This window comes from Plodia interpunctella, chromosome 5 (genome assembly GCF_027563975.2).
Source record: "Plodia interpunctella isolate USDA-ARS_2022_Savannah chromosome 5, ilPloInte3.2, whole genome shotgun sequence".
NCBI lineage: Eukaryota > Metazoa > Arthropoda > Insecta > Lepidoptera > Pyralidae > Plodia > Plodia interpunctella.
The window spans coordinates 324,354-348,975 of record NC_071298.1 but is presented as its reverse complement, the minus strand read 5'-3'; the positions used below and the strand labels follow the sequence as shown (position 1 = coordinate 348,975).

At 34.6% G+C, this 24,622-nt stretch overlaps 1 protein-coding gene across 9 annotated transcripts in view; it reads right to left on the bottom strand.

Annotated features, from left to right (window-relative positions):
• The window catches only part of ich (ichor), a 39,944-nt gene extending 18,352 nt beyond the window's left edge, over nt 1-21,592 (bottom strand). Inside the window, exons 1-3 of one of the 9 annotated variants that reach the window (XM_053745488.2) lie at nt 21,321-21,588; nt 20,222-20,295; nt 5,560-5,615 (exon numbers count right to left, since the gene is read on the bottom strand). The gene's annotated coding sequence lies outside the window, so the exon portion shown is untranslated. Of the gene's footprint in view, nt 1-5,559; nt 5,616-20,221; nt 20,370-21,317 lie in introns of all 9 variants that reach the window. The other 8 variants (XM_053745485.2, XM_053745483.2, XM_053745482.2 and 5 more) reach the window with 8 other exon arrangements.
• Between the last annotated feature and the right edge of the window lie 3,030 nt (nt 21,593-24,622).

Sequence of the window (24,622 nt, the reverse complement as noted above, 5' to 3'; positions counted from 1 at the left end):
TAAGAAGTTTCCTTGTAAGAAACAATAATGGTAAGCCCTTCTGGCATGATAGGGACCAAATGAGTTCAAATGAGTTCATCTGTTAAAATGAGATTCTTTCGGCATTTCTTTTTTCTCAGCAGTGGTCGTTCCGAAATGCCAGTAGTTTTTAGCTTGTGAGAAATAACTATTTAATATAAAAATTGACGTGAAAAAGTGCCTGTGAAGGGCTAATTTCTGAATAAATGTTTTGAATTTGAATAGGCCTCTCTTAATTTGCTACAAATATAGAATTCTAATTTGAAATCCAGTTGATCGGTTTTTGTAACCATCTTGCTCATTTCAAATCATCACTCAATTTACCATTGCTAGAATCGATTATCATTGGCAACAAGAATCAACGTTGATTCATATCGATTATAATAGCAATAGTGTTGGCATAGATACAACATATTTGAAGTTAGTTTTGTCAACTGATTGTATGTATCAACTGAAATTAGAACTGCCATGGTATATTATGTTGTATGAAGCACTGAAGTACAAATTAATCAGTGAAATTTTATTTTATTTTTACGATGTATTAGAATTAGCAGCACTCTAGATTAAATATGATACCTATTAAACAAGGAAAGAAAATATAGTTAGATCTCCAAATCTTTCTTGTTTGAACTTTGTAATTCTATGTTTTTGTTCGTTCTTACTTACATTGTTGTGAAAGAGTAATTATTTTTTACTGTAATGTATAATTTACTGTAATATAAACTTCCTCAAATACATCTAACATATTTTCAAAGTAAAATATGAGAAAAATATCGACGCCGTTTCTTTGAATTGCCAAATTTCATTAAAAATTCAAAGAGCAATCGACACAATCAATATTTAAACCTCATTAAATATCATAAATACCAGCGACGACCTACACTAACACCGTGTGAACAGACGGACACTACGAATGATAACGGTGGCGTGCCGAACTTTAATTATTTTATCAAGGCGCCCGTTACGCGGCTCTTCACTAATTGAGAATCTTGATACGAATCGTGTTGTACTGTAATATATACGCCTGTGTTTAATTAGTACGTTTTCAAATAAGATTTTTGATATTTTTTTGCAGATTTTTGATATAATAGTTTGATTAACCTTGACTTTTCTTTATCCTTTAATCGTCGTGGATCAAAGTAGAATGAAGGGACTCTTTAATTAATTAATATATATTAATGGGATGTTTAGGTTACTATACCCAATTCCTTTTTTAGCAACTAATAGTGGTTTTCCCATGCATTCTCAATTTTACATATTAATGATAAATGACCGACTAGAAAGCATGTTTCCTCACAGAGAAAATCAACCCCAAAAACTAACTTAAGACATGTTAATTTACTAAGTTTTTGTCGCGGTTGCAGCCGTGGATCACAGATTTATATATGTTAAAGTTTTCATCGATTTTCAAATAAAAGAAACGCGTATCGTTATCACGCTAACTGTTATCGCGTTGCTCGTTAAAATACCGGCACAGGCCACCGTTGGATCACTTGAAGTTCGGAACACACCCACCGAATAATAATCGACGGTAACGGAGCGCACTCTCAATCTCTTGTAATTGGTCGTTGGCGACGCGTGTGCGTAACGGAACGCGACATCAAGCAAGATACGTTGCAATTTTTGTAATTAGGAAGTTGGTCTGTAAGGACTTACCTAAAGTCCTTCCTATCAGGTGTACCTACACCTGATAGGAATCGGCTACACTTCAGCCAGAGGACGTTTGCAATACTAATATATAATTGAGGATACGTAAAAACTTTTTCTATAGTTACCTGTAATTACACCGCCTCTCATTTTTCGAACTGAAGCAACAATGCATGCTGTTTGGTCAAAGAAGACGTGTCGAGTGAAATGGTAATTGGTCTACCAATCTTCACAGTGGCTGTACCAAAACGACAGGCGTTTGTAGTGGATGGATTAGATGCTAAGTGCAATGAGATGAAGAAATATATAAAAATAATTTAGAATGATTCAAAAGACGTCCTAACTAATAATAAGGTTCTATGTACAATTTAAATTTTAATAATAAAAACACCTTATTAAAGATTAACCTGGAACAATTCTGGAAAAGTTGTTAAGTTTGTGGAATCATTTGTTTATAAAATATAAGGCTTAAATGAATAACATATATGTAAATGCTACAACATCCGAGCACCCAAAGATGATGATTCATCAGCATTTTATCGTTTTTTTTTTCTAGGACCTAGCAAGCGATCATCAAAAAGCTGTCACGTCACGTGACAATCCACTTGATATCGGCAACAATATCCACAATTAGCTTGTTCGGCACAATCACAACTATTGATAGCTATACGATAAACACAAGTTACGGACGGACACCGTTAGCGCGGACCCCACGTAGCTCGAGATATGAACTTAAGGCGACGATCTGATGAGACATTATAGAATTTTTATTGGACACGTTATGTCTTTTGATTTGTTTTTATTTGCAATTTAATGATATTAAAATACTACCGTTACTCAGTTCATTAAGAGTTTATGCGGTCATATTGTTACAGATTGTTAATGAATCGATTATTAGAAAATAAAATAGGACCAGTAGGTGGAGAAGGGGGAAAAGGATGATAAAAAAGAAACCGGGAAAATGTTCAATCAAGAGAGAGAGAGAGAGCTATAATATTAGCAGAAAATTTCATCATTAATTAGTTTAATCTGTGTAGTATTGTATTTTCATTTTATTTATTATTGTCATCGATGTTCGATTTTACCTCCCTGTACGACACGATCTGTCTCATCTTTTATTTTATCTATCAGTTTTCTTCACCTACTGCCGGTTTAGACTTTTTCTATGAATTTGGGAATTTAGGACATAAACCAAGAATTCCGAAAACAGTTCATAGAATGTATCTTTCAAGACTATATAAGCATTCGAGATAACTTTTATAAATGAGGATGAATACAAATGAATATATTGCATCAGAAGTCGAGAAATAAAGGAAAATCAAACATGACAAAGCTTTTTACAGCAGTCATATAAAATGAGGTTTTTAAATCATACATTAATTAAAAGACCATAAAACAGACCAGCTTTTCTTCGCGGGTGAACGTTCATTAACGGTCAACCTGCAAGTTTTAATCTAACTTCTATTCAATGCTAACTATTATCTTGAACTCTCTCAAGTCTTAGATGAATTCGAATAGTATAAATAAGTACATTATATTTCTCTCAGAAATTATCGCATGTTTAACGTCAATGTGCATAGTTATTGTTGCAGTCACAATACTACAATTCTGTTGAATAGGTACAATGAACAAACGTAAAGGGCAACGATTTTGTTGAAAGTGAAAGCACGCATTTGTAAATATCATTATTTTGAATAAAAAAAATGAAGTATATTATTAGATTTCGTGTCAAAAAACCTCATGAGTAAGCAGTTAGCACTCGTAATTTCTACAACATAGGTAATAGAGGCGTTTGTTGAAATCCTTATATTAAATCGTTTTCGTTTCTGGGTTTTAGTGGGTATGTTTTTAATGAAAACAAAACGCCAATTATTAAATGATGACGTTACAATTTGTTTTACACAAATAAAAATTCGATTGTTTTGTTCTCAACAAAATTCTTCCAAAACCAATTTGAACTTTCAAATTTTAATTTTCTTTAGTGGTTTCAAAAATACATAGAAATCATAAAAAGGTGCAAACATAAATACGCATTCGTCCAACGACAAGCGTCGTCATCTTAACACTATCATTATGTCGCGGCGGTGTAGATAATGAGCGGGTTAGTTTCGCATGTCACTCGGTATCCGAGTTCGATTCCGTGCGACGTGCTGTGAAGGTTGTAGGTCGAACGGGAACGCTGATTGGGTGACAAACTGTCTGTTTGATACATTGCCTGCAGTAACATTGTGTTTAACTAGCTTTATGTAGTTTTCTATGTTACAGATAGCGGCACCTGTTTATACGTTTGTTATCAAATATTGCCATATTTTGAGACTTGTTACCCTTTTTTTTTTGTATAAAATTCTTGTCTCTAATTTCATTTTGCCGTACATTTTCAGTCTAAACTTGACATACAAAAATATTGTCTGACTATTTTGTGACTATACATACCTACCACGTGTAGTGGCAAGTAGTCGCATACACACTAGTGAACTTATATTGTCAACTAGCGTGCAGGTTTCCTCACGATGTTTTCCTTCATCGGAATCAAGTGATGGTCAGTGAAAACCACTATAGAAATATTATCATGTCACAAAACAAAAGGCTACATTTTGACTTCTCCCCATAAGCTTATTAAAGAATATTATTAAGTTCTCATTGTATTTTGTAAGCAGTTAACAAAATAACCGTTTAAAAATATTGCGTGACTGCAAAGTTTAAAATACCAATGTGATTGGTAAACAATTAAGTTTGGTACTTGCGTTCAGGAGCGAGTGACCTTATTGTCTTTTTAAAAATGGAGGAGCGACCTTTTTGTAACTAGCCAGTAATAGCAATTTGGTCTCAAAGTCTCAAAAACTGAAATTAGAGAGAAAAATTATATGTAACATATTATTTTCAGTTCGTGAGTTAGTTTCTATCCCAGGAAAATAGCGCTTTTTAAAAGTTATATTGATAAAACACCAAATTTTAAGATACTTTTTGTTTGAATCCTTTTAAATTTGTATAATCATGATAGTAAAAATTAACATTATTGCCGAACTAAAAATTGGACAATAAGTTTCTGACAGAAGAGAAAATATTGCCAAGGAGATTTACAGATAATCAAAGTTATTTTTTTTTATTTCGTTGACTGCCTAAAACGAGTTAATATCATGTTCTATGCTTTCTAGTTTTATACTCTTTGGGCTTGTTCTGGGACATACCTTACAAACCTATTTAATCATTTACAGTCTCAAACCACCAAGTATAAGATCATCCTCTCATAGAGCTTTATGACACTAAACCTGATTCCACCCTGAAGCTCGCCGGCCACACGGAGATTTTTCCAAAAAGCTGCGGTTGAGGTCAGAGGTACCGTTATTGGGAGCGAACCTGTTCGATGCGACGCTCCGGACCTCAATACGAACGTTTGGACACATGTCTCATATTTTGTAATAATTTTAATAAACATGATACTAGTTTTTTTTTTTACTAATTATATAAAATGTTTTGAATAACGTAAAACGAAGGTTTGTTGAAACACTTTAAGCATTAAATCCGCTTTCTAGTACCTAAATCAAATAAATAAACAAACGTCATTTAGTAATTTATGTATATCGAAGAGCCTCATTTAAGTATATATAAGTAAGTTCGAGTTATGTGTTTTTGGAAAATTTTTGATTATTCCCTACTCTCTGTTTATATACAACACATTAATTCATGTTTGCATATGATTACTAAATAACATTTACGATTTGATAGGATTTATGTACAAATATTCAGTCAAGTTTTAAAGTTAATGGTCAAGAAATATTTGAATAGAAGTGATGTATTGGAGGATGGTTGCAGTTGAATGTATAAATAGTTTAAAGGCAACAACACGATTAGAAAAAAGAAAGGAGTAGATTTTTTATATTGAATTTTACTCACCTTCTAATTTTCATCTATATGATTTTTGTTTTTTGTGTTTTATCCTGGTTGTATACCTGAAACAGACACATAAAATATTAACACATGAAGAAGTTGGTATTAATAAAAAAATAAAAATAGAAAATATATCTTCACAATTTATTCTGACAAACATTAAAAAAAAATTGTAACAATTATTTTAGACATCATATATTTTTAGAAGTTTTAGAATATAATTGTCTTTAATATAATTAAGATCTATGTCCTGAGAAGCTACATTATTTATCGAAGCCGCGACTGGGTCGCAATGCCTTCATTATACGTCAATAAGAAAGAAAGTGAGATATTCGTCACATCGAGAAAATTCCCAAAATTCAATCAATCTTATCCTCAAAGGAAAGTTCCGGGAGGCGAAGCCTGCACCAGCGCAGGCGCAGTGCTGACGTCACGAGAGAAAGTACCCACCCGGATCTCCTGATACCTTATGACCACCTCTTGTTTTGCTCATATTTGAAATCATATTGAAATGATAACATATTATTTCGTCGAAGTCTGCAAAGTATTATATTAAAAAACTAAAGATCCACAATTTTTTGTTGCATTATATAGCTTTTTGTTATTTATGCAATAAAAAAGTTTTTTTTTTTTTGCTAAGAGTAAATAATTTTCACGCATTCATTTAATTTTTGATCTCAGTCTATTCCACATTTCATCAAAATCAGCCGTGCAGTTTGACCATCAAGGTGTGTGACAGACAAGCTGACAAGGAGACTTTCGAATTAATTATATTAATATGTATAACAATATAAGACAGGTAAAAACTAGTAAAGTTTTAATTATAATTTTATTCCATTTTTTTTTACATTTTATTCGTTCATTATAAACAAAATCGTACACATTTATCATACGTAAATACTACCATAAATTTTGGAATCGAACAGTAACAGTATGTTGATTAGTTAAGTGTACCTGCTACTCTCTAATAAAAATACTGTACGTCGGCGTGAGACGTAAAGACATGAATTAATTCAGCCGAACTGTCATACAATCATAAAGTTATTTAGTATTAAAAACAGCAAAAAAAAAGACCCGCTCATTGGACTGAGTTAAAAAATGCGCAATCTCATTTTCCTCATTACCACCAAACCGTAACCTAAATCCAGCAATCTAGGCCAACGATAATCCAAGCAGTTGCACTGTCATGCATCGCAAATCCGATTCTGATTCACTTCTATACGGTTACCATTTCACTTTTTGAGACGACGCCATCCCCCCCCCCCTTGCCCCCCCCCCCCCCCCTCCTGCGCCGCCGCTGACCGCGAAACCTTATTTCAAAGTCAAGTACATGGCTCTAAGATAAACGTAGGCGGCGCTTGTTTAGATATTGCCATTCAAGTTCTGTAATTATACTGTGTTAGCTCTTGTCGGCTCTCGTCTGAGTGGGACTGGTCTCCCGCGGAAAGGATGATTTATAGATTATCTTTATATATCTTTAAATTACTTGAAAATATGGCCAATATGAGCCCAATTGGTCAAAAATATAATAGCGTTTGCTCGTGACTCAGTCTCGTGTGATTTTTCCACCTACTTTACATAAAGTAAATGTCATTTACATCACATCCTTACTCCGAACGCGAAATTTCAAGAAGACCCGATGTGTATTAAAGCGTGAAGCTGAAGCGTATTTATGACATTAGCAGACCACTTCGTGTGTTATTATGATTATTATAATATCAGTTTTGATCATCTTTACGTTTATGTATTTCATATTTTAATTTCGGTAAGACTTTTATTAATATTGTGAATGTTTGCGTGTTTGTTTTTAAAGGAAAATTTTCTTTTCTTTAGTGGGTCAAGTGAAAGTTCATTAATCTTGGCCGATATGGCTTCAATACGGAATTTCAAAGTTATCAGTTCTCTTATTATCGTAATAAACGTTTAATAAAATTCTGCGATAAAAATATATACATTTTTTTTAGAATCTGTTAATTTAACTAAATTTCTTTTGGCATTATTGACCGTGGTAACAAATGGTTTTTATGAAGGTTGGAAAAACGTGGTGTTATTTCTAGTATTTTAATTACTTTCTGGTTTTTTTACATCATGTCATTTACAAAGTATTGTTACAAGATCTACCAAAAGGAAAATATCTCCAAGTATAGGTTAACACATCGCACCACTTATTTCCAACAAAAACTACACCCAGTCTAGTTAGTGGTCGCAAAAAGAGCTATTTACCAAACTATCCACTGTGACAGTAGTACAGCTATTTAACAATACAACAGTACACGAGATTCACCCGCTTTTTATGTTAATACCGTAAATAGCTCCTATAAGTTTCCCAGATAAGGCGATCGCGCGCGCTTCTGATAGTCGTTTTGCATTACAACATGCAAAACGACTATAGTCTATTGGATTTTTTACATTGAAATATAATTATGATTCTGTGCTTTGTTTTGTAGCGATACTCCGATAACTTTTTCGTTTTAGTAACATAAAAAGAAGTAACATCAAAAATGAAATAATAAGTGTTCCATGAAACAAATATGTTTAACAAGTTTATTTGTTAGACAATTTAAAAAAAAACAACTTTCAATATTCATTTCGCTACAACTTTTGAACGGCTGAACCGATTTTGATCAAACATATCTAAAAACCACCGCATAAAATTAGGTATCAGATAAAAAACCGCATCCAATTCGGTTCACCTGTTGATGAGTTACGGTGCCACGTACACAAACAGACAGACTTAGCGGTCAAAATTATTGGGAAGAATAACGCTCTTTTTGCGTCAGGTGTTAAAAATCTGAAGGAGAATCGGGGGTTAAAAAACTGATGGAGAATTATTTGTTCGAATAAAATATCTTTTTTGTTATATAATATTAACTCAAAAATGTTATACAATTTACTGTAATATTTTTGTCATCAAAATAATGACAAAATCATACCCGCAGTCTAAATATCTATTTTGATTATTAATTAGTTTTGTTACCAAGCAAGATACTTGGAATCTGGTACAGTCGCCTGCAAGTGGGCGCTGTCCTTGTTACCACCGGACCGTGGTCGCAGTTACGTGACGTCATTATCTGACTAACTGTACCCAGAATGCTTCTAAAATAAATTAAACTAGACGCGTCCTGCGGCTTCGTTTTTCTTGAAATTTTGGCATCAAAGGCCATTTGTAATTATTATAACAATAGTAATATATCATATTAATTAATTTATTAATTATATGTTACGTTCAATTTTTTCAATTTAAAGGATTCTAGGTCTGTTCTTCTAGATACGTTTGGCCAGTTGCTCCCAGCAATTTAGGATTGAGTATCTTTTGAATAGTCATTGGGATTTTCGTAACCGTATCAGCGTTCGCTTAGAGTAAAAAAACTATTAAATAGGGACGTATGTAGACGTATACTACACATACGTCCTTTATGCTTTTGGGAAGTGACAACAGCGGTAAGGCAGCGCGACGAGGGCCATTGCGCAAACCAACATAAAAAATGTCAATATACTCCTGGTCTATGTTGTTGTCGTAATCATAAACGCACAGCGTCGCTCGTGCATAGCTTCGTTCACTTAGGACCGTAGTACTGGTCCTTAAGTATCAAAACTGGCCTGCGTTGACAGGTTGATAAGTGCGCGAGTTCAGTAGGTCCTGCGTGTAACGGTGCTTCGTTTCGGACTCTTGCGCATGCCCGGCACTCGGTTCCTTTACCCCATTTTACCTGTCTCCTCGGATGGTGATAGCGCACCTGTTTATACGTTTATACTATTTGAAGGATACGTTTTGGGTTTTAGAGTTGCATATTTTAAGTTCTCGGATGGTATATAAAGAAGTTTAATTATCAGATATAATTTAGCCATTTCGATAATATTCCAGATAGTCAGATATTAATTATTCATCTAGTCATTACAATGTATCTAAAATAACTAACTGGATGTTTTTTAGCCATATGTTTTCCTAAAAGAAATATTAATTGTTAAGAATACGATGTATAGTACCCACCAAAAAGTAGCTTTGGTGGATAATCTCAATTCTCAATTCTGTCCACCCCAAAATGTACAGTAAACAGCACTTCAATCTATTCAAATTAATTGCAAAATCGCATCTATTCCCGAGTCATAGATGGCAAATATGGCCATGCAAACTTGCGATTGGCTGTATAGATGATACACTATCTGTATCATTTGTTTATATTAGTCGATCAGTAACCTCGTGTCGTCACGGTGCGGACGGCGGTACAGTTAGTGACGTCGGCTAACTGGCACCACGCTCCGGCGGCAACAAGGACGGCGGGCACGTGGGCTGACCACAGATGTAACATGAACGTGAGTTCCAGCTAAGATTATTGGGTTTTAGCACTATATCATCTTCATATCGGGTGTGTTATCGCTAACACTGGTGTCAGATTTTATTCAAGTCTCCTAAACGCATTTGACATGACTTTTACGACTACCTACCGCCATCTAGTGGCAGGCAGTCGCATACACATTAGGGAAGTAGACTGTCGGAAGAAGCGAGGTAAACGCTCAGATGAGTGTAGTTTGAGAGCTACAGGCAAATTAAATATACAACATATGTCTTGCTGTGCCGACTTGTGTAGGAGTTGCAAACTCAAAATGCGTTGGCTTGGCTAAGGATAAAATATCTTTATTATTTTTTAATAACAAAACATCTTTATTCACTCCACAAGTTAAGCAGTAATATAACGTATGACAATAACAAACTGAGAGCTAATAAAATCTGACTTGTGGGAGCACCGGAGACACCGAACTAGGCCGAAACCTGTAACGAATTTGATGTAAGGATGTAACGAATTTGCTCAGATGATGAAAAGTAATATGGCTAAGCACCCAAATCTGTTGCAAAAATTATTATTTTTTGTACAAAAATGGTACCTAACCCATGTTTATCCTCACATATTACATAGAATAAATTCCTATGGCGCTACAAACGACTTCACGGATCGCTTTTCATAAGGTTTACTACCACCAATAAATAGTATGAATCCTGAGGAAGCTTTAGGCATATTATTACGTTTATATCCGAGCGAAGCCGGGACGCGCCGCCAGTATAAAACATCCAACGTTGAGGGACAAGGGAGCGCGGTCGCTGCCCGAGGGCGAAGCCAGAATCGAGGACCGTTATTCGAGGATCTGGTAAGGCCGCGGTCACGGGGAACTTTGTATCAGATAACTAATAGGGTATAAAGTTTAACTTGAGAAAAATTACAGTGGAAATCTTTATTAATTATCCAAAGTCATAATAGTAAAAATAGTAAGGAATTTCGTTCAAATAATTCGTAATACATTGGATTGAGGTCATCGTCACTGTCAACAGCGACATTTTAGAAACCCGTCAACTGTTATATAAAAAGTTGAGTGGTGATACCTGAAGTATTTATCAGATTGTACAAATTAACAAAAAGAGAAAAAAATAATTGCTCTTGTTTTACTATCTTTTAACAAATGAATAATACAAATTATTATAAAATAAATTACTTATTGTTTTACATATTCTACAAGTTAAAGTAGAAGGTACTTTTCTGGTCAAATGAATAAATAAATCTTGATTGATTAGTCGTTCCCTTGTGACCGCGGCCTTATGAAGATTCCTGCGAGGCTCGATCTCAATGAAATGTGGGTCAAGTTTATTGACAAATCAGGACGTTGCCCGCGCGCCGTCCTTGTCGCGCGTATGGCGACCTCTCGCTCACATTCGATGTCCGAGCTTCGAGCACAAGGCTCTGTATGCGTCATTTGGATTATGTAAGAATTGTTTCGACTTCCGAATTAAAATATATATATTAAATATAAAAATAATAAATCCTATTAATGTTATAAATGCGACATTTTGTCAAGTTGTGTGTCCATAAGCTCTTGCGTTTTAAAGGACTTAATAGTACTATATATAAAAAATAGCTATGTGATGCAATAAAATACATTTATATTTGATTTTGATTTAATTGTGACCTAAAAAAGGTCAATAGAGCCTTTTCATTGATAAAATTTTGAATACGCGTAAAAAATCTAATGACATCCTAAATACCTGTTGCGATAGCTTTGAAAGCTTTTATCTCGAAAGCTCCATTGATCCAACATCCTTAAATATCCGGAGGCACCGGAAATCGTTTTGATAGACGGATGTTCAGGTGCAGGGTAATGGGTTCGATTCTATGCGCTCCCGGGGTTGGGTAAACAGAGGAAAAAAAATTAAAAAAATTGTGTCGAGGGTAAATTGATATTGGTTCAATGGGGTTGTGCTATGCTTGTTATCTAAATATGGTGTTAAGTATTTTAAAAAGGGATTTTTAATATCGTACTAACTGTGATTATATACAACATCAGAATTATGTTTAAATGTATATATATGCAAGTTTGTATTACTGTTTATTTGTAATAATATTTATTTTTAGATAACTTGGATCCATTTTTTTTATAAAAGACCTTAAATAACTAGAATTTATTACTTTTAATTTTAATTTAATTTATTACTTTATTATAGTATAATTTATTTATAAATAAAGAGGAGCATGCTATCCGCGAGAAATAACAAAAAAAGTACCGTAAGTAAAGTTTTTTGTATTTATATTTGCATACATTTGTATATTTGTACTCATGTTTTTGGCAAATAACTTTTTTCTTTATTTCTTTCTATGTTAATATTGGTATAAATCCTTATAAAATGTATAAAGTTATCCCAGCATGTTGTGCTGTATCATGGAATGTGACGCCTCGAATCCTAGGGTCCACGTAAAAAATAACATTAATATATTGAAGACTGCTTCGATTTTACAACCGGCCGCCTGCCTCACGTCAACCTCCTTGGGAGTATTATTGTTGCCTATCAGCTGCCTAAACAATGTGTTCCGTAATCGCCTCGCACGACATCCACGGGAGGAAATGGAGCGGTCATATTCCAGGGCGGAACCACACAACACTATCCACATCCAAGTCGTGGTATTAAAATATTAGGATAATTGCACTAGGTCTTTGCTTACAAGCGACCAACCAGTTTTTACTTATTTTACTGTGAAAAAACGTGTACAACACACAAAAAGTTTATTTGGGCCATAGGCAACAAGTTTTTGTTACAATAACAGCCGTGGCAGACCACCGGACTAATAGTTTCGGCGTGATGTCGCAACATGTCTGCAGACATTGAAACTTGCGCTCGTTAACATATTGTCTTGTGATTTTCGACAGCCGACTGAAATAGTTTTACACAAAATCACCATCCTTTTTAAGGAGTGATCCCTCCCCACGCGCCACCACACATTTTCATTAATTTATTTTATTTCTCAGCTAAAATTAAATAGCCACTTCAATTTTCTACATTGAAAGACTAAAATCTTCAATTTTTTTACAATTGCCTCAATGAAACTAAACAATACGATTCAAAAGTTGTTTTCATCTCAAATCATAGAACGACGAGACGTTGATGTCTTTTGTATGGATGAAAAATTTATCATTTATTTTAACAGATTTTCGATCTGAAACATACGATTGAACATACAATGGGACAACGTTACTGCTTTAAATTGTATCGTATAAAAAATCTGGCCACATTTAAACTTCACAAAAAGCAACAAAAGAGAAAAGTTCCGACGCTAGAGGCAGCAACAAGTAGACAATGAAAATAATAACACCTCACGAATTTCGGCGTTCATATGCACATGTGTAGTAACAATACAGATCGACACATGTTCCCGAAAATATGAGACTTTCTTTTTTTTTTTTTTCTTTTCTTCCTTCGACGCAGACGACAGATGCCAACCCTTCAATCAGTCAATATTTGAATTCGAATTTGGAACGCCAGGTAGCATTAAAAAAAGAACATGTGCGATGTATGGGAACTTGTTTGTTATGAAAATAAATAGGTTGATGATGGTCCGATAAATGCTGTCTTAAATGGAAGCCCTTTAAAAATATTGTAATAGATAACAATTTAATTCAAAGTATTTTAAAATAGAATAATTAGAAAAAAATATATCTTAATATTCAACTAAAAATATTGCAACTCAATGCCTTTATTTATTAGATATATGGGATATCAAAAACATATGTAATTTACAACATAGTACAATCTTACTCATATTATAAATGCGCAAGTATGTGACGATGTGGTGTTGTGCGTATGTTTGTTAGTCTTTCACGCAAAATCTACTGGACGGATTGTTATGCCTTATAACCTATATTATCATATATGATACTCGATATCTGGAAATTCCCACGGGAGCGAAACCTCGGGGCGCAGGATTTAATTAACTTACTATATAAACGACCGACAGTGTTCTACAACAATTAAGTTTTATATAGAAATTCTAATTCTAACAAAAAGTCATATTATAGGTCACGTGTCTAGTGAAGTGGGTCTAGGCTCCCCCCTCTCCCCCCTCTACCCCACTCTCCCCCCGCCGCCAGCTTACGATGACAGATCAGCTTTCTCCGCGCCGCGCCGGACGTAACGTGCGATTCTAGACACGTTCCGATTTAGAACACAAGATGCGAGGCGATTAAAAGGAAAACATGTTGTTTTTCTTCTTTTTTTTATTACTTCGGCCAGTATTTTATAACACTGCTACTTTTTTTTTATAATTTTGTATTAGGCAGTATTGATGTGTTAATATTAAGCTCAATTCTTTGTGACCAAGACATTATGATAAGAATGTATCGTAACCATTAAAAAATATTTTTTAGATCTAGCTTAAGAATTTATAGCTACAAAACTGGATTCTTTTGAAATAGGATTTAATTAACTTACAATATAAAATAATAATTGCACGATATCCTACAACCAACATCCTACACCCATTGATAGGCGATATCGAATCAAGGATATTAGTGTACCGCGCATGACGACACAAACGTCTGCTAAAGTACCAAAGTCATTGCACATTCGCCGATATTATAACGACATATATTAACTTCGCGTCCTGTGGCTTCGCTCTCGTGGGAATATCGGAATAAAACGTACCTATATTAAAAATCCTTTAATGTTAAACGTCGCCTATATCATTCCGGTAAAATGTTTTTTTCTATTCTACACACAAACTTGCCCATCCTCTTTATAAAGATAACTAGCTTATTGCTCGCGGCTTCGACTATGTAAATTTCCCACGGAAACAGTTTTTTTTTCCGGTATGAAAAGTATTTCCCTTTGCACACTTTTTCAAAGTACAGCAAAATTTCAAGAAGATTGGTTAATTAGATTGAGCGTGAAGAGGTAACAAACAAACAAATTTACTATCGTATTTATAATATTAGGATATGGTATAGATATAGGTTTGATTGCGGCTTCACCAGTACAGTACCGTGTCCTTCTCCATACTTCAATTTACATGAGTGCAAAATTTCAAGAAAATTAGCGTGATAAGATGCAAAAATTCCACGAGAGCTGGCAACACACAGCTAGTCAAGGATATAATATATTTCGCGTGCAACCTCAGGTAGTCGCACCCACCAGAATACCAGCTGATCCTGATTTCACCACGTTCAGTGTCTGGCGACCGCGTGCGCAGTTCAAATGAGGTACGCGTATGCCGTTTGTTCGTGCGTATGCACTCGGAAAGCGAGGGACTTGCGTGTTGTAGCTAACGTGATTGATAAATTTATGTATACGATCAGATAATGTTCATGCCACGCTGGTAATTCGGTTTGGTTGGTTAAGAATTGAAATTGATCTCAAAATCAATCTTTACATATAATGAAGTTTTGTATATTGCAATAGTTATATACCAAAATTTAATATGCTTTCTTCTATTCAATCTTATAACCCGCTTATGTAAAAGGGTACATTTTAAAAATAAATATGCCGAAAGAAAAGAAATAAACCAATAATTTATATAATAAAAATGTCCTCAATTTACGGATTTAAATGCCGATTATATAGATTTGTAAACAATTATTCTGTTATATTCACAAAGTCTGAATAGGTTACGAATTGGCCCGCGGTCGTGATGTTAGCCGCACCAGATAATACCTAACTTAAATTTGTAAATAGTTTGAAGACTAAATGTTAGGGGTACATTTAGTCTTAAAACACAAATTACTAATTCACAAATTATGTGGAATAAATGAATATAAATATAAGTTAATTGATAATTTATATAATAATTGCAGATGGTTTTACCAGACACATGTCTAAAGTGAATAAACTATATATTATATGAAAAATAAAAATCCATACAGGCAGGCTAATAATATATGCACGTAAAAAGTAAATTGCCCGTATGTCATTACGAGTTTAATGTTGAGAAATAATTGTCTAAGCGTAGTGGCGGGTCATAGAACTTCATTCAATATTCCATGCGATACGTTGTATGGATTTATGTTTGCAAACAGAAAAATCTTGCGGGGTAGACAGAGCCAAGAATTGCCTCACTCGAAGTGGACTGATTGGTGGAATTTAGATTATATAGGAACCCATAGCCTATGTGTAGAACCTCAAGTTTATATAGCCCTTTATCTTTATTGACTTTTGCAATCGGCGTGAGAGCAGGAGTTTTAATGCAGTAGAACACCCACTAAACGCCATTTAATCTTCAATATACGTTGCTAATGCCACTTGTGAGTTGGTTTTTAGCAAGGTCTCATTATTAATAGGATCTTCAAACTAAGACCAAAAATTGCGAGGATTTCAATGACTTGTACCATGCAATAGGTCTTCCCAGCTAGTAACTGGTAGACAAGGTTCACTGGTCACCGCTTTCGACACGGTGAATCACCTTTACGTAACTTCTGTTCATTGATTCATGTGCTGCGTGATAACTAATGGACGGACTATCTGTGTTTCTTGTGGTTGTTAATGATGTGCGGATCAAAAATCTATTGGACTGTTTAAATGTGGCACCTTTCATTTACCACAGAAGAAGTCCCGAATACATTATTATTATTCTTCTTTTCTAGTGTGAATTGCTGGTGTCAGATTCTATTAAAGTTCGCATTTTTACAAGAGCTTAGTTAACAAAATACTTCTTTTAAAATTAATATTTTCCCAGGCCCAGGAAAGCAATACAGTAAGAAATGTAACTAGAAAAAAGTTTTAAAATAAGAAAGTGGTTTATAAGCAAGTACTGACACCCAAGTTGATATGATGTACATTCATATCGACACTGATATACGATCGTTAATTATCGATTTGACAAGTGAATCCCACCGACCGCCGTTAGAGAGAATCATCAACGTGTAGTATTGTCTAGCTCGCATCACAAAACCACATGTCAATACACATCACAATTTGCAAAAAGAAAGTTCTTCGCTGAAGGTCTATCTGTGACACATATACCGCTTGGGGGGGGCTGAGGCGCGCGGGGGGTGTACCGCGGGGCGTGCAGTACGGGCAGGGGGGGGCTAACTTTCACTGCGCGCGGCGGAGATGGCCCACACGCTAGAGTGCGGCAATGACCAACAAGAAGTTTAATGTCAAGTGCACGCGATTTCTAATTCACTGCGCACTCCGATTCCGACTTTTTCCTAACATAGAATTTACTACTTCAAGTTTTTAATATATAATGACGTTCATATATCTAACGGGATAGACAGAGCTGACAGTTGCAAATTGTTTTCTACCTGATGCGAATAAATTAATCAAAAATACAAGAAAATATTCTTTAATGAGCAATTTACTGTAAGAAGTTATTAAGTTTAGACAAGCTCCTGCTAGGATCAAAGTAAAAAAGTTTAATTTACCAGCATACGCACAAACATTATAAATACATACAAATATTATATTTGTATATATTTAAACGTACCGTGTAACTTGTAAAATCTGCAGCATTATAAACAACATCAACGACTGTTTTTTTTTATGACTTTAAACAATTTTGTAAGTTGATTCCGTTGTCCGTCTTATTTGTTTATTAGTTTTTTCTATGATGTAAATGTCAAAAACCAGCCTCGTAAAAGGCATGCCAAACAAACCAGCCTAGTATAAGTTTAGTTTGTATCGAATACCTATGTTTTTAGTAGTGTTTTTCTTGTTTGTAAAGTATTTTCTATTTCCCATCAGCCATCGTTTGAAGTTATGAACCGCGACCTTGTCCACGACACTGGGTATCCTAGTTCAGAACCTATTGTTGATTTGATTATTATAATAAATTAAATGAACAAGTCAAGTGTTAATACAATGTATAAGGATTTTTTTATAAATTGCCAATTAGAAATTGAGATTCTTCGGTAGGGTCTTGTCTGAGTATATATTTATAAATAATTATACTCGGTATTTGACAAAGATTATTTATTTAGGGCTGGTAAATCACGAGCAATACATTTAAAAAACCAACAGCCAAGAATCGTCCATGACAGCATTTGTTTTTTAAAGAAAAGAAACATCGCGCAGGCGCGAGCTCGTCGTCACAGCGCATGCGCGTAGACACTTCATATAAAGACATGAAATCGTTAAGTGACTTCCTAAATCTTAGGTCTTCGATTGATGGGTCCGATGTCAGATTTAGGTTTATACGCAGCACTTTTCCAGTTAAGCCCCAAAAAGTCCTGCCAACTAGGAGATGGGTTTGCTCCGGACTGCTTGGGAAGGTACTGGCAAATACCAGGCGTTATTGCCCGAAAGACCCACTCTCTGTTATTGCCCGAAACATGATAATAAAGCAGAGATTGTTACCGGAATGTTTTCGCACTCTGGCTATAACACCGCCACATATTTTGCGTGCCCCACTTGTTTCAGTCGGGTAACAGTATCCTGAGGAGGGGCGTTTTAGGGGCCATTAGCACTGTGCTAAATAATTGCTTTTCGTCTAGTTCTATTGGAGTTACAAGGCAACATTATTTTTTGTTTTACGATCTTTATTTGAACTAACATGGAAAATAACGAAACCACTCAAATAAAAAACGGGAAACAAGTAACAGAGGATATCATATGTTTTGATGAATGAAATAGTTCAAGTTGTAGGTGACGTAGCTTTCAATTAGGAAAACATTCGAATCATTAATAAAAACCATTTACCAAATATAATAAAAAATACAACAAAGACTGAAGAATTTTAAAAATATCTAAAGAATTTGTTTTTCTGGTGATTAAATGATGCTCTTTCACAGTTTAAAGGTCGATGGACAATTCCATAAGAAAAACGCTCGCGCATGCGCGTTACGATGTCGGTATAGATTTACCAAAATATACATTTATTTCTTTTCTATAAAGATCCTTCGTTCAACAATTTCGTGGCATTTTTTGAAATGTATTCAAATGAACCCGTAACATTCAGTTCTAAGAAACATTAGCTATTGTCGCGAGTTAATTATGACCCGAATATTTAAATACCCGACCCTCGAAGGCTGCGCAAGTGGGCCAGCTGATTCGGAGATGTGTCACCAATCAGAAGGTTGCAGCGCAAGCCGGGTGACTCACTAGTGAAGCAATCTCTAGTGAGGAACTAGATTATGTTTTGATTTCAATTTCAATGTTAAGTCATGTAAGCTTATGTCAGCCGAGTTGCAAACTTGTGCGCTTGGAGAAGCTATTCGTACTATCTCCAATTTAGGAAAATCTTTATAGAATCGAAAAATATCGATTCCGAAAAGAAAATTATTTTACTTTTTAAACTTTCACGCAACGAATGCTGAACTTTTTTGTTTATTGTCCGCCAAAAGATTTAAAAAATAATTTGAGCGCGTTCCCATTGCCCAGTTACGCTGCGACGTCCACCACCATGTTGACATCCGTCGTTAGATCAACGCAGAAGAAATTATATGAAGTTGCGACGTACGTCAACGTGTGTCAGCGTCAACCCAACAACGACGGAGCACGACGGAGCAATGGGAACACGCTCTTAATGTATATTTTGTTTATTCCTTTTATGGTCAAAGCCAAGGAGAGCAATGTGGTGTTGCACTTTACACATGCAACGTCATGCATTCTTTTTTTTATTGGTCAGAAATAAGTGCGGAAATTACTAAAATATAAATATTGAAATAGGAACTGACGTAACAATGATTTTGAGTTCTTGCAAAAAGTGTAAATTTTGTGACGTCAGATTGTCACTATCGATTACGACAATCGAATGGTTGACTGTGCGATATGAACGTTACGAATAATTTATTTGTACCAATAGCTCATTTACCATATAGTTCGGACAAAAAGATGATAAATTTATGTGTGTTGACAAAAAGTTGTTTTGTTATCAATACCTGATACAAATGTCAATTATTCACTTGCGATTTTTCTCGCACATGACATATTTTCATAATTTGTAATAATTTATTAATAATATAATTAAAAAACAAATATGTCAAAAGTAAATAATTGATTTTATTAATTTATAGATATATATTGTTTTCAGAGCCGACCTTACATAAATAGGCGTAAGGTTAGATGAAAAATGATAATATAATTTAGAACTCAAGATTGAGTGTATTCATTTGTATATATTATGCTTCATACATATGCTAGATCTAAGTGATATGGACTTATTACAATGGGTTATAATCACATAATTAAAATAGATATATTATGTTTAAGTTCAACAACTAATACAATCAAGCCATATTGATATAGGGCTGTTAGCATAATTGAAAAATAGAATTGTAAGAACAAAATAGAATTTAAAAAAAAAACAATAAAGGACCCAACGAATTTTAAATTGAGAAATACTACATTATTTAGGAAAATTATATAATCATCAAGAAAGATTTTACCATGTTATGTTACACTGCGTTGTTTCCTTACCTGATAAATTGAAGTCAAGATCGGAAGCAGCGATGGTCGTTGTCAAATCCAGAATAACATTATAGTCCTTGCGCCTGCCAACACAGGGTACCGGGGCGATTCAAGGGGGGGACTAGAAAAGAGATATAGACCTTGCTAGATAGACCTACTGCGGAATAGGATGAGTTAAACTAATTCGTGCGTTTTGTTTTGTGAATTATTATTTACGCAATCAAAACAATTTCTTTTTTAAAAGCACATGCACCGAAAACGTCTAACAAGTATTTTTTTATAAGTTAATTTGCTTCTAATTGTGACTTTTTGGTGCTTAATTCTAATTGACGTGTTCCCATAATCCAATTTACATCCGTAATTATATTTAATCGATATTATTAATTTATCAAAGAATAAAAGGCTAATGCGAACAATTCCTATAAAATTAATGACTTAAAATTGTGCCTCCAGCATTATCGTACGTAATTATTGATGCGTTGGCATATTAATTAGTTTGTACCAAATTGTTTCAAGTAACGCAGTTGTAATTATAATTAAGGCAAGTTACTTAATTTTGCAATTGTATGAAAAAAAAAACTATTCAATAATTTCAACTCAAAGACATGTTTAATGCCTTGAAAATCTTGACGAAGTTTGCAATAGTTATTTCGCAACGCGATGTAATAATTAAAAATTGTCAAAAATCAACTAATTAATTGGTAATTTATCTGAACGGCGTGAAATTTTATGAGTTATTGCGTGAAAACAAAGAGATCTGAATAAATCGGTGTCGCCGAACGGAACGCCGTTAAAACTGTAAAAAAAAAACAAGTCGCGCGACCGCAGCGCCGAAAAACGAGCGATACCGTCCACTTTTCCGATCACATTCCTCCTAGTTGTCTATAATTATGTTTTTTTTTTAAATAATACAGCATCCTACTTGATAAAACATGCGGTTAGTAAATAAAAAACACGTTAATAATAAAAAGAAAAGAAAAAGAAAAAAAGGGACAAGTGTGATTGGCATAAATAAAAGATTTAAAAACAAATATTCTCTCGAATATTTACAAGGGGATAGAGAAAAAAAATTATAAAAAATAATAATAATAATAAAAAACTGAACAACTGGCTGGTCCAAAAATCCACTGGTCCACAATCCGGCACTGTCACGTCACTTTATAAATGCCAATTACATTCCCAAAACACAGTTTGCTCGGATTTTGAAAATGGAGCAAAGTAGTGTTTTTTTTTTCTTTTTTTACAACGTACACTTAATTTTTTTTTATCGTCACTGTGGGGTTGTCTCGCCGGTCAGTCGCAACCGGTACAAGTTTCACTTCACTCACTGGCCCGATGCGGACGCGATCCGCGCGTGTCGAAGACTGACTGCGGCGCGGGCGCACCCCACTCACTTCCCACCAAAAATTTTCTACCACCGGGTAGGGCGGGCGAACCGCGGCCCGCTGGGTTCTACGGAGCTACGAGATAATATGCGCGTGAGTTGAATGCGCGTGCGCCTACGCTCGTACTGTACTATGCAAACTTCGAAAAAAATACTACGATATGGAGTAGTATATCCATATTGTTATTACTATTAATTTTATTGAAACGGAACGTTCATTGTCTTTAATATTATACATTTCTTTTTTCCTATACGTACATAAATAGTTTATATTTTGCGATACATTACAGTATAATATTTCCCTATTACTATTTTAAACCTACGAAAATCCTAATTATAATAAAACAATTTATTTAGTAAAAACAAAATCGAAATATATCTTTAAAATACATATTTCTAATATTTACATTTAGTTTTTGCTTTTTTATAAACACCTGATAATTTTGAAATTGGAATAGCTAATAAAAAATATTTTTTATAAAAATTGTTGCGGCGCATTTCACTTATAGTTGAGCGGCCCTGGCGGCTGCTATCTCCATGCGTGTACGCACACTCTCTCACCCGCAATACGCACACTTACAAACCAGGCCTACAGACCTAGAATACAACTTTCTCCGACAATCATTTCTATCACTATCACATTAAAAGTCAAATTTGCGCATCAAGGGGATTCCTTCGCTGCGTCAGTCAGGTGGTAAGTGGGTCATCCTATGGTTTTCTTCGCGGCCCTACAAGGTCTCCGTTTAGGTTATATCGTTAAGGTCATTGTGGACTAAACCGGACTATTCCCATTGTCACCTAGCATTTAAGGACATTAAGAAAAACAGAGAAACATACATAAATAACAGAGCCATTAGGTTTATCGCATGTCCCATATTTTTACAATTGGAGCACCAAGAAAATCCTTGTAGCGTTGTATTTTTTCTTCAGAAATGGAAAACGTAAAAAAAAATATTTAACGACTGTGTAGCTGGCACTCAGAGTTGACAGGAAAAAAATTGTTTAGTTACTTCTCATATATTTTCCATTTGCTGCACAATTGACCATTATCGCCACAGTAAAAATAAGTAGGCAATCGGAAAATTCTATTAATTTCGACCGAGACGACACTTCTCTGAACACAGGGAGTACAGAGTCTGGGAACAGCGAGAAATACTCGTAGACACCTTAAATCAAGCTTGAATGCAATGCTAAGTGCTATACTCATTTGTTTAGGCGCGGTGAGACCTTGGCAATGGTATAGTGTATTTTATGCCGGCTCCACACTATCGCCGAACTCGAACAGATGCCGATGCGACGCAAACGCACACGCATTGCTTAGTTTGTATCAGAGCTTTTATTTACCGCAAGGAAAAACCAGCAATGTATGCCGTTTCCGCAAAAGTTTGGCGAACTGTACCGCGATAATGTATAGCCGACATTATGAGGTCACGGCAATAAGTGGTTTTGGATATATGGGCCCTTGTCTTGATAATGTTGTGGAAATTAGTCAGCGGTAATAAGTTGGTAGTAAAATAGATTTGTCACACTCGTTATTGACAATGTGTGCTTAATCACTAATGTGTAACGTTGAGCTGCCAAGGTGTGGGCTATTCAATTTGAATGTGATGCTGACTTTTTATGAAGTTAATCGATCACAAAAATACTTATTAATTTTAACGCATTTTACGAAGAATGATATTATAATTTTTATTTCCTTTGAATTACTCAGCCGAATGCAAACCGTTTTCTGTATTGCCAGTTTTAATGTTTTAATAGATTGCGGTCTTGTTTTTAACGAATTATGTACAGACGTGATAAATCATGAAATTTTGGCTAAGCTGTGCTCCTGCTTCACGTGAGTCCTTAATGAGGACAATGACAAGACCATTTTAAAAGCCAAACTGTGGATCTAAATTAATATTACTTGTCTGAAATTTAGCTTGAATGTGAGAATACCTACTCTCACCTCTCATACCATGAGAATACCTAAATACGAAAAATTTTAATCGACTTTTTCAAAATTGAAATGGGGCTGAACACTATTTTAATTTAGAACGACTCTCAATAAAAATGACAGTTTTAGTATTATAATTTAAGAAAATCCAACCATTTTTTAGTCATTACTATACATTCGTTGAATATTTCATTTTCTAAAACATTGTACAGCACGATCGTCGAAGTCAGGTAAAGTTACACGTATATTAAACATGTAACAATAGCACCCTGGTGAGGCCACCTCGTGTTGCGCGAGTAAACATTTCAATTTGGGTTTGTTTACCGTATTTCAACTAATAAGATCGTATGAAATAAATCTACTTTAGTTTTGGTGACCAGTCCAATTTTCTTTAGTTAAACATGATTATTGAGATAACAAAAGATTTTTCTTTGCTTACGATAAAATAATAGTAAAGAATTTTCAAATATTTTACTTAAATATACGAATTAAGTAAGTACCCTTAAAATTTATTTGTTTTTTGTTTCGAGAACCAATCGAAGCATTCAAATTGCATTTCAAAATTACATATTCAATTTTTTCCACCAATTTAAGCATCTATATCATTATATACCTAAACCACTTAGATTGAATTGATTTTTTATTTAAACAAAGGTATATGAAAAGTGATTTGTTTACCACAATCCATTCTCTCAATTATCCATTCTCATTGTCAATTCTCACTGCCTTTGACACGCAAAAGAAGGTAGTTTAAAAAATCAACACCAGTTCTGGCCACTAAGACAACCAAGAAAAAGAAAAAATATCCTAGTGGCCTACATCAAAGCGCAATTATCTCCAAACGAACATCCATTTTATTTGTATCATTACTATCCATATCAGATCTATGACCGATCAGTGGACGGAAGTGCCAGTAGACCAGTAGTTAGCTGTTAGTTACTTAGTTCTAGTTAACGCCCTGAGGGCTCACGGGCCGATAAATGTCAGTAATGTCTTATCTCTTTGGTTGTTTCTCTGGGTTTGTGATAGAATGGTTTGTGATACCGTTACCCACGCAAATATGGTAATATGTATATAAAGCATCTTTAAA